Source organism: Microcebus murinus, chromosome 12 (assembly GCF_040939455.1).
Source record: "Microcebus murinus isolate Inina chromosome 12, M.murinus_Inina_mat1.0, whole genome shotgun sequence".
NCBI lineage: Eukaryota > Metazoa > Chordata > Mammalia > Primates > Cheirogaleidae > Microcebus > Microcebus murinus.
The window spans coordinates 64,311,566-64,326,731 of NC_134115.1; the positions used below are offsets into that span (position 1 = coordinate 64,311,566).

Consider the following 15,166-nt stretch of genomic DNA (forward strand, 5'->3'; position numbering starts at 1 on the left):
CTCTCCCAATACAAAACTTGAAGCATTTACTATAAATCCCATTCAAGTTGGCATGACAAAAGCAATCTGTTTGCCACTCCTGGTCTAACTCATCATTGGATTTCTTGGTTTGATGACATACCAAAAATAATGAGCAGGAAGAAATGTGCAAAATTATGCAAAGCAAATGCAATTTTCTAACTGTCAGAAAATATTCCATTTGCTTGTTTCCCATGCCATTTGGATAGGGTGACTGATACTCAATTCAAACAACATTTATTGATGCCAACTCTGGGCTGGTACTGTTGAACTGGAGTAAGTAGATTGTCTTAGTGCATTTTGTGCTGCTATAACAGAATACTTAAGACTGGATAATATATAAAGAACAGAGATTTATTTATACAGTTCTGGAGGCTGAGAAGTCCAAGAAACTAGAGTTTCTTTTCATACGAACTTATTTATTTGTATTTTTTTATATTTCAAATTATTGATACATTCAAAGAGTAATTTTAATCTTCATAATTTTTGCTAACTGTGTCGAGTCACACTTCACATCTGAGTGCAAAGGGTTAAGTTTCCAACACATGAACTTTAAGGGACACATTCAGAAATGAATAAAATATAGATCTTGTCTTCAAGGACTTAGCTAATTTGTCAACAAATATTTATTGAACACTTCCTCTGGAAAACATAATGCTTGGCACTGGGATTACAGCAGAGAACAAAACAGACACTGACCTTGTCCTCCTGAAACATAGAGTCTAGAAAGGAGGATGGGGATTCAAAACACATAATGGTTAACTAATAAGTACATAAAGTGCTTCAAAGTGGTGGGCTGTACACTACTACTAGCATTTGGCAGAGTTCTGAGTTTGTTGTGGGTGGAGGGTTTGCCATCTAGTAATTGTATTAGAAATAGCCACAGAAACAAACTAATAGAACTTTGTATAATACACACAACAAAAGAGTTATATACAAGGAATGGAAGTAATACCAAAGGCAAAATGATTAATTCTGCCTTGTAGGGAAACACAGAAAGGAAATACTCGAGGGAGATTTTAATGAACAAACAGGATGTCAGTGGGCCGATGAGCAGAGGGAAAGGTTTTTCCAGAAAGATGAAATAGCTGGATTTCAAAGGCTAAGGAGAGCCTTTGACTTTTATTTGTAGAGAACCAAAAGTGGTTCTGAATAGCAAGGAGAGGCAGGGTTAAGATAATAAAGTCCCTGTATGACATATAAAGAAGCTTAAACTTTGTTTTTTATGTACTGATGAGTCTGACATTGAAATGATCCCACTTATTACTGAAGGACCATTTGATGGCAGTATTGAGGATGTATTGGGGGTGGAATAAAGCCCGGAGACAAGGAACCTAAACAGGAAGTTATTACGCCATATGAGTGAGCTCATGAAGAATTAAAATGAGCTATTATCATGACAAATGTGAAATGCTGGATTCTAAATACCTAATTCAATTTATACTTTTTGGTTCCCATTTTACTTGATTTTTAGTAGAAGGTAAAATTTACATGATCAGGTCATGATTCCTGAGAGAGAGGATGGGTGTTTCGGTGTGTAGAGGTTTCACTAAGAAAGATGCAGATCCTAGGAGCTAAAAAATCGATGAGTTCAGTCTTGGATATATGAAATTTAGCTGCCTATAAACATTCACTATATGTCCAATGGGGTGGTGGCTATATGTGTTAAAATTCGGAAGAGTTATCAATCCTGAATATATAGATTTGAGCATTGTTGGCATATTATGATGGTTAAAACCAGGGAGGGGGGATGAAATTATCCAGGAAGAGCATGTATGGTGAAAAGAGAAGTTTGAGAAAAAAATTCTGCGAAACATCAATATATAAATAGTTTACAGAAGAATAGATTCCAGCAAAGCAGGCTACAGAGAACTAATCAGAAATATAAGAGGAAAATCAAGAGTAGTGTTGTAAAAGTCAAAGTAATTGAAACTTAAGGTATATGATTTCTGCAGTATCACAGAGAAATCACGTAAATTAGGGACAAAAAAGTGTTAGTTGTGTTAGGCACTTAGAAGGTGATTATTGACATTTAGTGAAAAGAGCGTCAATGGAGACATGGGTAAAGAATCCAGATTGCAGTTAATAAAGATGGGAAAATTACCATATAGAGCACTCTTTAGATTGGATGAAAAAGCAAAAAGGGCAGGGGGAGTCAGGAAGATAGCTGGAAAGGGATTTGAGATGATTTCTTCCTAGAGTGAGAGAAGATTGGGTCCTACCTAGGAAAAAGAAGAGAAGGTGAGATGGGAGATGGGAGGACCAGAATCCAAGTGAAAGAGCTGGCCTTCATCTTAGTTTGGATCTCTCTAGAAACATGCTGTAAGACAAGAAAACAGGTACAAATTGTTTCTTTGTAAGCCCATGAAATGCCAGTAGTGGAGTGGGGAAGTGAGACAGGGAGGGAAGGCAGCCAACAAAGGATAAACTCGCAAGCCAACTACCACTGCGAGTGGCTGGAGCTTGACCCCATGCGCAAAGTCTGAAACATATAGTATAAAATGCATGTCTCAGAGTTTTCTCATCCAAGAGGTGGGGAAGTTGAGGCATTTTTACTCCAAGTGCCATCAGACGTTGGTTGAGGGCTGTTTCTAGGAGTTCTAGTTCTCTGGCACTTCCAGCCTACGTTGCAGGTGCCTGAGCGATTATCCTCTGCTTCAGGTAAAATAGCCTCAAGTAAGGAGATGTTGTAGACACTGCACGTTGGAAGTTGGGTCAGATCAACTGAAGCAGTAAGGCTCATGGGGTATGCGCTAGGCACCAGCAGCTTCTCTTATAGTTTGGAAGATTGACTCTTCAGCTGAGTGAATGGAGGCATGGGACTGAATGGCTTCTGCTTTAACTTTTCATGTGATAAGTTTATGTATGCTAAAGTTAGCTCATCTTTTGTCATATAGCCTCAATTTTATGAGTCAAAAATGTGTTTCAATAGGAGTCTATAGGATAAAAACCTACCCCCATCTTACATATATAATTGATAATATAATCTTGATGATGACTGACTGCATTTTCAATAGAAGCAGGTTTTATTTTATTTTTCATAACTGATCTTGCAAGAACACTTGGAAATGGAATTTCACTATGAAAAATCAAGTTTATGTGACTAAGCACATAGAAATTCAAGATCATCAATGAGTTATTCTAGATATTTAGGAATTAGATTAAAGTGAAAAAAGAAAACACCCAAAACACAGAATTTATATCCTTAAGGCAAATCATACTATAGTTGGTGTCTTTTATTATAGACATTTAGATGTAGGCATTGGCCTTAAATTATTCTTGTTTTGAGTTGTCATGATGTGAAGGATTTGAGTGGTAGGTTAGGCTGTGGCAACATCAGTTTCTCTGGACTTTCTTCTCCGAGGTTTGGATCAAAAATGATTTTTCTCTTGTATAATGATGCTAATCAAACTATTTTCCCATTAATGTTGAGTCTAATTACTAAATATCAAAAGAAACAATTAAAATATTTCAAAGTACCTCTGAAGAGTGGGACGTGGAGCTGAGCAGAGATGCCATGAGGGACTGCTATTGGGGTTATAAACCTTGCAGTTTTATATGACCTTTTAAAATTCGGCACATATATTACTTTATTTTTAAAGCTTCTATGAAGAAATAATAGTTTTTGGAACAAAAGAGAAATGCTAATAGCAAAATAAGTGAGAAGAGGAGGTGAGTCAGAACTATAGTGCAAAAGAACAGAGTCCAGGGAGGCAGGGATAATAAAGTGGTCACTTCCACAAACAGTCACAAAGTTGTATCACACAGAATACTTCCATGAATGAAGAGGGCATTGATAAGGACCCGGCTGTTTGAAATGAGCAACCATTGTGTTCCAAGCTGTGCATTGATAGTTTGACAGTTGGATATCATTTTCCAGGGACTGAGACCCTTAGAGCTGGACCCTTAAGGTTATAATTTAAAATTCTTCCACAAAGAGGAATTATTTTGGATATTATGACATGATAATGCTAGGACAAAATATGCTAAGAAAAATTTGGTAGTGACAGTACCCTCACTCCAAATTCTTATCCGTTAAGATAATGCTAAGTGTAGATAAAAGGGCCTTCTGGGTCTGTACCCATTTGCGTTCCTAAAGTGCATGGTGGGGGAGGGGGTGCTGAGCCTGCTAGAAATGGGCAGAACAAGAGGAGAGTGGTTTTATTCCCCTCTGGGTAATTGTAACCTGGCCTTCCTCTAATTAGAGAAGTGGGATTATATCTGAGGACCTGATTTGAGAATTATTTTTGCTTAGTTGCTGTGTGATACTGAACAGGTCACTTAGCCTTTCTACTCCATAATTTCTTTCACAGTAAAATAGGATGATGATCTCCATTTCTTAGGGTTGTTATGGGGACCACAGGAAGGCACTTGTGTAAAAGGCTGCCTGGCAGATGATGTAAAATGCACATTTTTACTTTGTTTTGGGGGTATTTGGTACCTTATTACTCTTTGATCAAAATGAAAGTTTTCACATGGGAAGTCAATTTTGTTATGGGATTTGAGCTTCAAACTTTTGTCCAAAAATAATGATTATACACTCCATGATGTGGTATGCATAACAAATAGGAGAATTTAAAATGTAGTCTTTAAAGTAGTTAAAATGATTACTTGTGTAACATGGACTGAAGATCAGCAAAGAGCTCAGGTTTGATGGAGAGCATAAAATTGGGCAAATTCCTGGATAAAAGACTTAAAATCTAATTAGCCATCAGGATTCCATAAATGTTTATGCAAAAATCATAGGACTGGAAAGAATTTCAAATTAAATGCAAATCTGATTGGGGGGGAAAAAGCCCTTAACTTCCTTGTTCACTCTAACCTCTTGCATTGATTCAAAATGTCATTGAAATACTAAAAAAAAAAAAAAAAAAAATTAACCACTTTAGTGTGACAAGTTGTCTGTAACTAGATGGTTGACTGAATATAAAACATTATACCCCTTCAGCTATTAAAGCTGTCCTTGAAAAAGAATATCTCTCAATTTCCTTCAAGATCACTTGTGCTTCAGTGAATAGCATTAAACCTCTTTGCTTTTGGTAATGTCATTTCATCAGCATGGTTTTTTGCCCTTGACCTACAAGAGATACAAGTGGGAAGTTCCTAAATGTCATTGCAGCATTGTCAGCTGAATAGAAGTATGATTTTTCTGATCATCAGAGCTGACTACAAATGGAACAAGCTGTAAGAGTGTTATTGTTCTGCAGGTACTCAAATACAAGCTCTAGCTAGATATGGTAGTTAGCATGTTGACTCAGTTGCCTCAAGATGTTCTGGAAGGGGAGAGTTGAGACATGCATTAAATCGAAGAGAGGATTGGGTTATAGGACACCTCTCTACAAACTTGCAAATAAGCATGACTATCTACTGATGTTAAGCTAGAGAGTAGTAGGAACTATTTAGTTTTACTTTTATTTCACTGTGAATCTCCATATACCTTGAAAACCACATTAACAAACTAGATTTGTACCTTGCACTAAGGCTTACTTATTGTCTGACCTAGAACAAGTTAGTAACTACTCTAAACCTCGTTATCTATAAAATGGGGTTATGAATAATAGTGTTTGCCTTGCGAGATTATCATGGGGATTCACTAAAGCAAGCCTGGAGAGTTTAGCTATGCCTAGCTCACAGGAAGCATTCAAAATATAAGATATTTATTAAAGAGAAAAAAAGAGTATCTTATAAGGGGATTTTCCCAGACCTTAAGACTATTTGTCTCTCTGAAAATTATTACTTTTTTCAAACTGTATAAAAATCCTTTTCTGAAACTCTAAGCATAGGTTAGATACTAGAACGAGATTCATGGGATATCTTTTTTTTTTTTAACCCTTGGACTCCATTATTTTAAATATTTCGTAGTAATCACTTAGGGTAAATCTTTCAATATTTTCTTCTCCCAAAATATTGGCAGCCTGGCTGTCCTAGGTAAGTGTTGGATAGGATGAGGAGCCAGTGTGATAGAGTAGAAAGTCCTGTGATTTAAAGCCAGTAAACACAACTTAAGTTCTAGCTTCAATACTTGTTAGCCTTGTAACCAATCTCCTTAGAGGCAAGGTCCTTAACCTCTCTGAGCCTCAGTACCCACAACTGTGAAATGAGGATAAAATAATATCTTCTTCAGAGAACTGGGAGGAAGGTGTAATGGGTTATTCCATGTTCTATCATGGGGTACTGGGCAGCCAGCAGTCTTCCTGAAGGTTGCGATGTTTACTTTTCAACCAGGTATGCCTGTGTGATTAAACCCAGCCTTGACAGGCTTTTGTTCCCCAAACAGCAGGAATATCTTCTGCCTTATCTTTGTCCTAACACGAAATTGGACAAAAGTGTAAGGTTTTTGGATTGCACCCAGACTGTGTCAGTACAAAGGCCCTAAATAAATGCTGTGGTTAGAAACAGTCTTGGCTCATCCACAAAGCCGTGACAAAAGTGACTAGCTTCCCAAGGGCGAAGCAAATGATTTTGTGTCCGGCTTTATTTATTCAGGGAAGAATTTGGGAATTTTGTGCCAACAGCACATGTACACATTTCGACGGCTCTCTCTCCCCCCTTTGTAGAGTCATGGGGGAACGATGTGCAAAACTAGGGAGAATTGGCCTTACCGCTTTATTACGTTTGGGGCATTCTAGCTTCAACCTCATCATTGCTTTTGATTTTTGCTTTCTGGGGCTTCTAAAGTCTTCAGGGCTTAACCTACCACTTTGCCAGCACTGACCGATCACTGAACTCTCCATGCTGGATTTTTATTTTCTTGGCTGTCCAGATGGCTTTGCTCTGTGTTGTGGAGAATGTGGTTAATTAAGGGCTTCAGGCAGAACCCACAAGTGCTTTTCAAGTTTTTCTTGCTGATTGGTTCATTGCTTTCCTTATCTCATTATCCACATTTCTCCTACAGTCTCAAGAATGAAATCCTCATAAAGGATTGACACTGGCCGACCTGTAGCCTGCAAACTGCTACCTTCTTGACTGCCTTGTGGTTTCTCTAGGAGAAAAATAATTATGACATTAACTCTTATTCACAAAAACAGCATGAGTTTTTCTGAAAATAGATGTGAACAAATTAGGTGTCCTGGGAATTAGCCAAAGCTAAGTAATTAATAATCTTTTTCTTCTGTGTGAATAAGGAAAATGTTTAATTATTGCTGAAGTTCTTTAAAAACACTCCCTTCTTATTGAGCAGAATCATATAGTCATTTCTTCCTCATCGGTGGTATCTGGACACTCAAGGACAAAAGTAGAAAACTGAACTACGAGTGCTGAGTGTAAGGAGGCTTCATTCAAACAAATGTTTGCCGAACACCTGGCAGATGCTAAATACTACATGCATCACATAATTTACCCCTCATAATTTACCACTCATGAATAGAAAAGACTAGACAGAAATGCTGCAAGCCACAGGGACTAGTTTACTTAATTGATTCCAGTTGTGACCTAGTTCAGATCCACACCTGTCAGACTCTAAAACTGGTGCTCAAGTCCATCGAATAGGTGTTTTTTCTTCTAGATGCAAAGTTATATACATTTGCCCGTGTGATGGGGTTGGTGTTGACCTAGAGAGCAAATCCTGCCGTTCTAGTGGCATTCTAGTGACATCAGGCTAAGGCATAGATTGTTAGTGAACCTGGCAAGCTTCACTCTGAAGTTTACAAGCTAGCAAAGTACAGAGACAAGGGAGGACTTGATGGTGAGAACTTTGTCCCAAAGTTTATTTACAGAGAGCAGTGTGGTCATTCAGCAAATATCTACTTTTTGGGGGTGGGAGCTAATTTACATTTTTAACCATTCCAGTTTGGACCACAAAATACTATCAAATCCTTGGAATAATTTTTTACTATCCTATGAAGTGTGGAGTTTCAGCAAAATGGAATAAAAGAATGAGAGGTCTTTTAGATACAGTCATTGAATATATCTTGGTGGGGAACTTGCGGATGTTTGTTTGAAATTTAGGAAGCACTCAGGGACTGTATCAGGGAGTCACAGTCCATGGACACTTACTGGTTGATGAAAAGAACCAGAGAGTAAACTGACCGTTAGTCAGAAGGCTGATGACCAGGTGTGTGGATTAAGCCTTTGCTTCTTTTTGAATTTTTTGAGAGAAGAAATTGATGTGGCGACTGAGTACACAAACACCTAAGTATAAATTCTGGTTCTAATACTTATCAGTTGTGTGAACCTGGGCAGTCTGCTTAAACTACCTGTAAACTGTTTTGTCACCTGCAAAAGGCAATTTATAATTGGATCTATTTCAAAGGGTTGGTGTATTAAATGAATAAGAAATGCTATATAAATTTTGCTATTTTCTTCATCCCCATGATCTTTGTCTTTTGACATCTTTCTAAGTGTTTCCACTAAAAATTAAAAGAGAAAGAGAAAGTAAACCTAAGTTTTAGGAGGTTTTGGAAGAAACTGTAGTAAAAGTACAGGTGAAACTACAGATCCAAAATTGAGTTGCTAGTTATTTGACTTCATTTTCCTTCTAATATGAATATTCATGATTGACTACGCATTAATCACAGGGTCTTTCACAGACAGACAATTCAATATGGCCAGCATTTACTGACTGCCTACTGAATACGCAGCTCATCTTTATTGCAGTGGTTGGTGAGGTGAGAGGAGAAGGGAGTTGGTGCTAAAGGCAAACTTTTAGTTACCTCTTCCATAGTTCTCCCTGGAATAACCATAAATATTCACCACGTGTTGTTCATTTAGCCAACATTTGAAGCACTGTGCTACATGCTGTGAGAGACACAAAGAATTATAAGTCAGATCACTCTTGTAGTTTATAATCAGGATGGAAGGATAAGACACATGCCCATAGAAAGTTAAATGAGGGCTTTGGAGTTTGAATGACAAAATGAGAGCATAAAAGGCAAATCAGAGACTGCAAAGGGTTTAAGAGATTGCCTTCCCCCACCCTGTCATTGATGACATAATGTTGCCGGCAGTTAAGCACCAAATCAGTGGCTGAGAAAGATGGTAAGTGTGCATGGCTTATTGACGCATCAAAGCACAATTGTTATGAATGACTGACTGAATTGAATACTGTCATTTGAGAAGGCTTCCTGGCAGAGGCAGAAATTAAACTGTGCCTTGAAGGATATGTAGGAATTGAAAAAGCAAAGAGGAAAATAACGAAGGGCCGTCATATATTTTTAGAGACCTCAACTTACATGGGGAATACATTTACAATAAAGTATTGTTTTTGTCATTTTTCTTTAAGCATGGTATTTTAAAAAGAGATATTTTGAGGCAATTCTCAAGAATAGTTTGCGCCATGCTGTGTCTAATTCTGGGCCAGATGAAGGCTGAGAGGAAACAATTGGGATTCATGAGGAAAACTAAAGAGGAGGCTGCAGGATGATTTAACAGGATAGTGAGCAGAAAGCTGTTCATCACCACTGGAGACAAAACAGGGAAGATGAATGTTTTAGTCTGAGGGATTTAAATAAGTAAGGAAAAGCATTTTGACATCGCCACAACTTCCTCTTTAATCAAGTACTACATCTTATCTATTTGCTCTTCTAATTATTTTTTTTTAATGCACTCACCTGTCTCTATTGCCTTATCCCTAACCCAAGCTGCCTTCTCCTCTTGTCTAGGTGATCACAGACTTTAGCACTGCACCATATTAATTCTTGTCCTGTTCTCCCAAGCTACTTTCTGCCAGCTGAGCAATCTTCTCTAAGCAAATCAAGTCATGGCAGTTTTCTTCCTTAAAACCTTTCAATAATTTACTTTTGTTCTAAGACTTAGTTTCAGATGTTTCAGCATGACCTACCTAGCTCTGTATCCTGGGCCCTGTCTCTTCTACAGCCTCCTTGCATGTCCCCATTACCTTTATGTGCCAGCCACATGACCGTGCTTTCCCCCCATTCAGGAACTTCTCCTGTATGATTCCTTTTGACGGCAATACGTTTCCCACTCTTTCCCCTCTTAAGCTCTATACACTCAAAGATCTATTTTTCAAAAGAGATTTTCCTGTCCTCCTCACCTGTGTTCAATGCTCCATTGCAGGCCATGGGAAGATATTATTTTTATCTCACTTGTAATTATTTGTTTAATGTCATCTTTTCAAGAGACACTTGGGGTACAACTAAGGAACAAAGTAAGCAAGAAGTTGTTAAACTTACCTTCTGGCAGTTGGAGAAAGATGATAAAGAAACAACATAGATGATATAATGTTGGGCCGTAGAAATGTACAGCCCGTTTGGGAGAGAGACGACCGCCCAAAAAGACTCAGAGTCCAGAGGCTTGATGCAAGAGAGCAAGAGGATTTATTTCCAGCGCGCGCAGGGGCTAAACAGCATCACCAAGATGGGGAGGCTGCCGCCCCGAAGCTCTCAAGCTTAGGGTTTTTATGGGGCAAGACCACACGCAGGTGGCCGGGGAGTTTAGGGTGGGGAAATTCCAGTAGCTCCATCTTGCACAACCAGTTGCACGACCACTACCCAATTCCGAGAACTTGCAAGGGACACTTACGGGAAAAGATAAAGAAAAAGGGAGGGGTAGGGGTCTTAATTACCTATAAGCAAGCATAGTTACAGAAGCGAAAAGCTGGTTAGGCTAGTTTGGGCCTTTAGGCTAGTTTGGGCCTTTCATTCCCCCCTTTTTCTTTTGGAAAGTTTTAATCTTGAAACTACAGGTCTTCATCTCCTGGAAGAGGCTGATAGTGTTGCTGTAAAACCATTAATTGAACTGCGCCCACCTGCTCTCGGATGAATGTCACTAGGCGGTTGAGTATACAAGGCCCAAAGGTTAGGAGCAAGATGAGTATAAGCAGGGGTCCTAGCAAAGTGGAGAGTAAAGTCGTTAACCAGGGGGAGGCGTTAAACCATCCCTCAAACCATCCCTGGCGTGACTCATGCTCCTTTCTCCTGGTTTCTAGTCTTTCCCTAAGCTTGGACATAGAGTCTTTTATTACTCCAGAGTGATCAGCATAAAAACAACACTGCTCTTTGAGGGCTGCACATAGACCCCCTTCCTTCAGAAAAAGGAGATCTAGCCCCCGTCTGTTCTGGAGCACTACCTCAGACAGGGAGGTTAAAGATTCTTCAAGTTTGGTAATGGACTGTTCTATATTCCTTAGGTCTTCATCTATGGCCATCTGAAGCTCTCTAGCATAGAAGGGTCCCTTGATGAGGGCTGCAGTCCCTGTCCCCACCCCTGCTGCCACCCCTAGACCTAGGAGTGTGGCTAGGGTCAGAGATATCAACTCTCTCTTTTCTCTCAATAAGGGGTGAGGGTCGTACTCACTTTCGAACGTAGCATCTGGGTAGTACATGATGGTGGGAACTAGCTGGACAAGAACACAGTATTCTGACGTTTTGTTGAAAGCCTGAGTCGCTAGGCAGGGGGTGAGTCCAGTATTACAGGCCCACCAACCGCCCCACGGGGGGACCAAATAGCTATCTCCCCTGGAGGGAACTTCCCTTATCTCGTGGCAGAGCTCCTGACGGTTATTAGGAACATTTCCTATGCAGGTGCCTCGGCCTGAAACTTTGGTTAAGGTTAGTTTTCCCTGGCTTCCCCAGGTGCAGGTGTCGGGACTACTGGTGTTAGTGTAGTTTCCAAGAAAGGCAACTCCTTCATAGTAGGGTGGCTCTACTGTCAGGCAGAGCCAACAGGATTTAGTTAAGTTAGGATCAGTTTTATTTAAGGAGCTAAAAGCTCCTTGCACTAATCTTAACAGCCTCTGACCTGTACTGGAATTTAAGGGGGCCAGGCTTATATGAGGATCTATTGTAGAGGCAACAGATGTGGAGAGAGGTAACGGGGTGACTGGGGGTCCCTGGTCAGTCAAGACAGGGTTTGGCCCAATGGGCACGGGGTTATAAGCCTCTATTTGCAACTCTATCTTAAAGAGGAACCCGTCATCAAACCCTTCCTGATAGAGCCTTAGTCCCCAGGTGAATCCTGCAGCCCACCTGGCCCAGGTCATGCTTTTTCCTGCCTGGGTGAAGGTAATGTTGAGGACAGAGCTCTGGGTGGTCGCCTGCACCCAGATGAGATCCCAGGTAGGGGGTTTTTGCAGCCAATAACTTGTTCCTGTGGTTTCGCACCCCCAATAGGAACAATAAATCTCAGAATCGTACCGATCACAGTCGTTTGGCCCATGCCCGTGCCTATCTTTGGGACAGACATAGAAGGGAACCTGGGCTAAATGCCGCTCAGTTACAGGCTGCCCGTACACTCTTCCTGGCGTCCGTTTGGAGCGCCTCTTTATACAGAACCCATTCCACCCTTTCCCCACTAAGGTACAAATATCAGGAGTTAAGGCGGGCCACCAGGTCCCCGGGGGGGCTATGGTAGCATTGGATCGCCATATTACTCGCCGTGTGACAGGAGAGGTTACCTTCCAGGTCAGCTTTTGGGGCACATGGGGGGAGCTACTTATTGGCAACAGGTGTGTCATGAGACACATGATGGCGAACCCGAAGCTTGAGGGGGTTGTCAGTTGTCTCCACGGTCCATTCATCATTGTTGTCCTCGGGAGGCGCCCGCTTTGCGTGTGAGGCATGAATCCAGGTCGCGATGCCGTCCACTTTGATGGCCGTCGGAGTCGTCAGCAGCACCAAGTGTGGTCCCTTCCACCTCGGCTCGAGGTTAGCAGCTCGGTGTCGCCTGACGTAGACGAGATCACCAACCTGGAACGGGTGGGGCACCTGTACTTCTCCCGGCTTGTAGAGGGCGGCCAGGGGTGCCCAGATCTCCCTGTGAACAACTTCAAGGGCTTTTAACCTGGCGAGTAGGGAATGGGGAACATTAGCATCAGTATCAGATGGCATGGACCATGGATCGGACATGAGAGGTGGTGGGGCCCCAAACAAAACTTCAAACGGTGTTACTCCTAAAGGGCCAGGAGTATTGCGAACGCGGAAGAGGGCGAAGGGAAGGAGGACTGTCCAGTCTGCCACGCCAGTCTCTAAGGATAATTTAGTCATGACCTCTTTTAGTGTTCTATTCATTCTTTCTACCTGACCTGAACTTTGGGGCCTGTAGGCACAATGCAATTTCCAATCCGCCCCTAGTATCTTGGCCACTCCCTGACTTACCTGAGCAATAAAAGCCGGGCCGTTATCGGATCCTATTACCTTAGGAATTCCAAACCTAGGAAAGATATCTTCTAGGATCTTCTTGGCCACTACTGTTGCCGTTTCTTTTTTTGTGGGGAAGGCTTCTACCCATCCTGAAAAAGTGTCTATAAAAACTAAGAGATATTTGTATCCATACCGGGCGGGCTTTACCTCTGTAAAGTCCACCTCCCAATTGCTCCCAGGGCGTTCGCCCCTGAGCCGCTGCCCTGGGCCAACCTGGGATGGGTGAGAATTAATCAGTTGACAGGCTTTACACTGGCGGACTACATCTTCAGATAGGCGGCTGATCCCCCGGATGTGATATTTTGTTGACTGGCAAATGGAGCGCAGGTGTTTTGCTCCCAAATGGGTGAGGCGATGCAGCTGCCTTAGGTACACTTTTGCTGTTTTTTCCGGTATAATAACTTTTCCTTCTGGGGTTTTCCATATCCCCTGCGGGTCCCTAGAGTATCTCGCCGGTTTTTTTGTTAGGCTCTCTTCTTCCTCCAAGGAATAACGAAGGAATTCCGGCGGGGCCACTGAGGGACTGATAGCGAGGACTAGTGTCTCTGACTGCAGGGCAGCCTGCCTCGCCTCCAAATCGGCCTTTCTATTCCCTTGGGCCACTTCAGAGGTCCCCTTTTGGTGTCCAGGGCAATGGATAATAGCTACCTCCTGGGGAGCATGGACAGCTTCGAGGAGGTGCAAGATCTCTTGCTTGTTTTTAATTTCTCGGCCTGCAGAGGTGAGGAGGCCCCTTTGGCGGTATATGGCTCCATGGATATGGGCTGTAGCAAAGGCGTAACGGCTGTCTGTGTAAATGTTAGCCTTTTTACCTTCCGCCAGTCTCAGGGCCTGGGTCAAAGCAATCAGTTCAGCTTTCTGGGCGGAGGTTCCCTCGGGCAAGCTGCTAGCCCATATAACCTTGTCTTTACTGACCACCGCTGCCCCCGCGACCCTTTTACCTTCATGTAGGTAGCTGCTCCCATCCGTATACCAGGTGTAATGTGGGTCGGGTAACGGCTCGTCCCGGAGGTCTCTTCTGGGCCCCGTCTCCTCCGCCAGAATGTCATGGCAGGAGTGAAGAACTGCTCCACTCTCCGGGTGCACCTCCGGCAGCAGGGTAGCTGGGTTGAGAGTTACTGGAGCCCCGAAAAGGACTCGATCATCGTTTAGCAACAAGCTCTGGTAGTGAGTCAGCCGAGCATTAGACATCCACCGCTCGGGGGGTTGCCGGATGATGCTTTCTAGCGCATGTGGGGCTATGACTGTTAGTTTTTGCCCCAGGGTGAGTTTATCTGCATCTTTTACAAGCAAGGCAGTGGCTGCTATGGCCCTTAAACAAGCCGGCCATCCCCTAGCCACTGGGTCTAATTTCTTGGACAGGTAAGCTACCGGCCTTTTCCAAGGCCCCAGGGTCTGAGTCAATACTCCCCGAGCAACCCCCTTCTTCTCATCCACGAAGAGGGTAAAGGGTTTGGACACATCCGGTAAGGCAAGAGCCGGCGCAGAGAGAAGGGCTCTTTTGATGTCATCAAACGCCTTCTGCTGAGTCTCTCCCCACTCAAAGGGGTTTCCCTGTTTCGTCAGGGTGTATAGAGGCTCGGCCAGTGTTGCAAACCCTGGGATCCACAGGCGACAGAAACCCGCGGTTCCCAAGAATTCACGTACCTGGCGGGGGGAGCTGGGTCTCGGAATCTGAGTGACTGTGTTTTTGCGGGCCTCCGTGAGCCACCTCTGGCCCCCTTTTAGTACATACCCCAAGTATGTCACCGCCTGCTGGCATAGCTGAGCCTTTTTGGCTGACGCTCGGTACCCCAAGCGGGAGAGCTCCACAAGTAGATCCTGTGTACCCGCCTTGCAGTCCTCTTCCGTGGCTCCTGCTAGGAGAAGGTCATCTACGTACTGGAGAAGCGTAATTTGCGGGTGCTCAGCCCGGAAGGCGGTTAAGTCCTGATGAAGGGCTTCATCGAAGATGGTGGGGGAGTTCTTGAACCCCTGAGGAAGTCGAGTCCATGTTAATTGTCCCATAGCCCCAGAGTCCGGGTCCCTCCATTCGAAAGCAAAGAATTTTT

At 42.6% G+C, this 15,166-nt stretch overlaps 1 protein-coding gene across 1 annotated transcript in view; it reads left to right on the plus strand.

Moving 5' to 3' along the window:
* The window catches only part of PLPPR1 (phospholipid phosphatase related 1), a 267,061-nt gene that overhangs the window by 116,084 nt on the left and 135,811 nt on the right, over positions 1-15,166 (plus strand). The window lies entirely within an intron of this gene.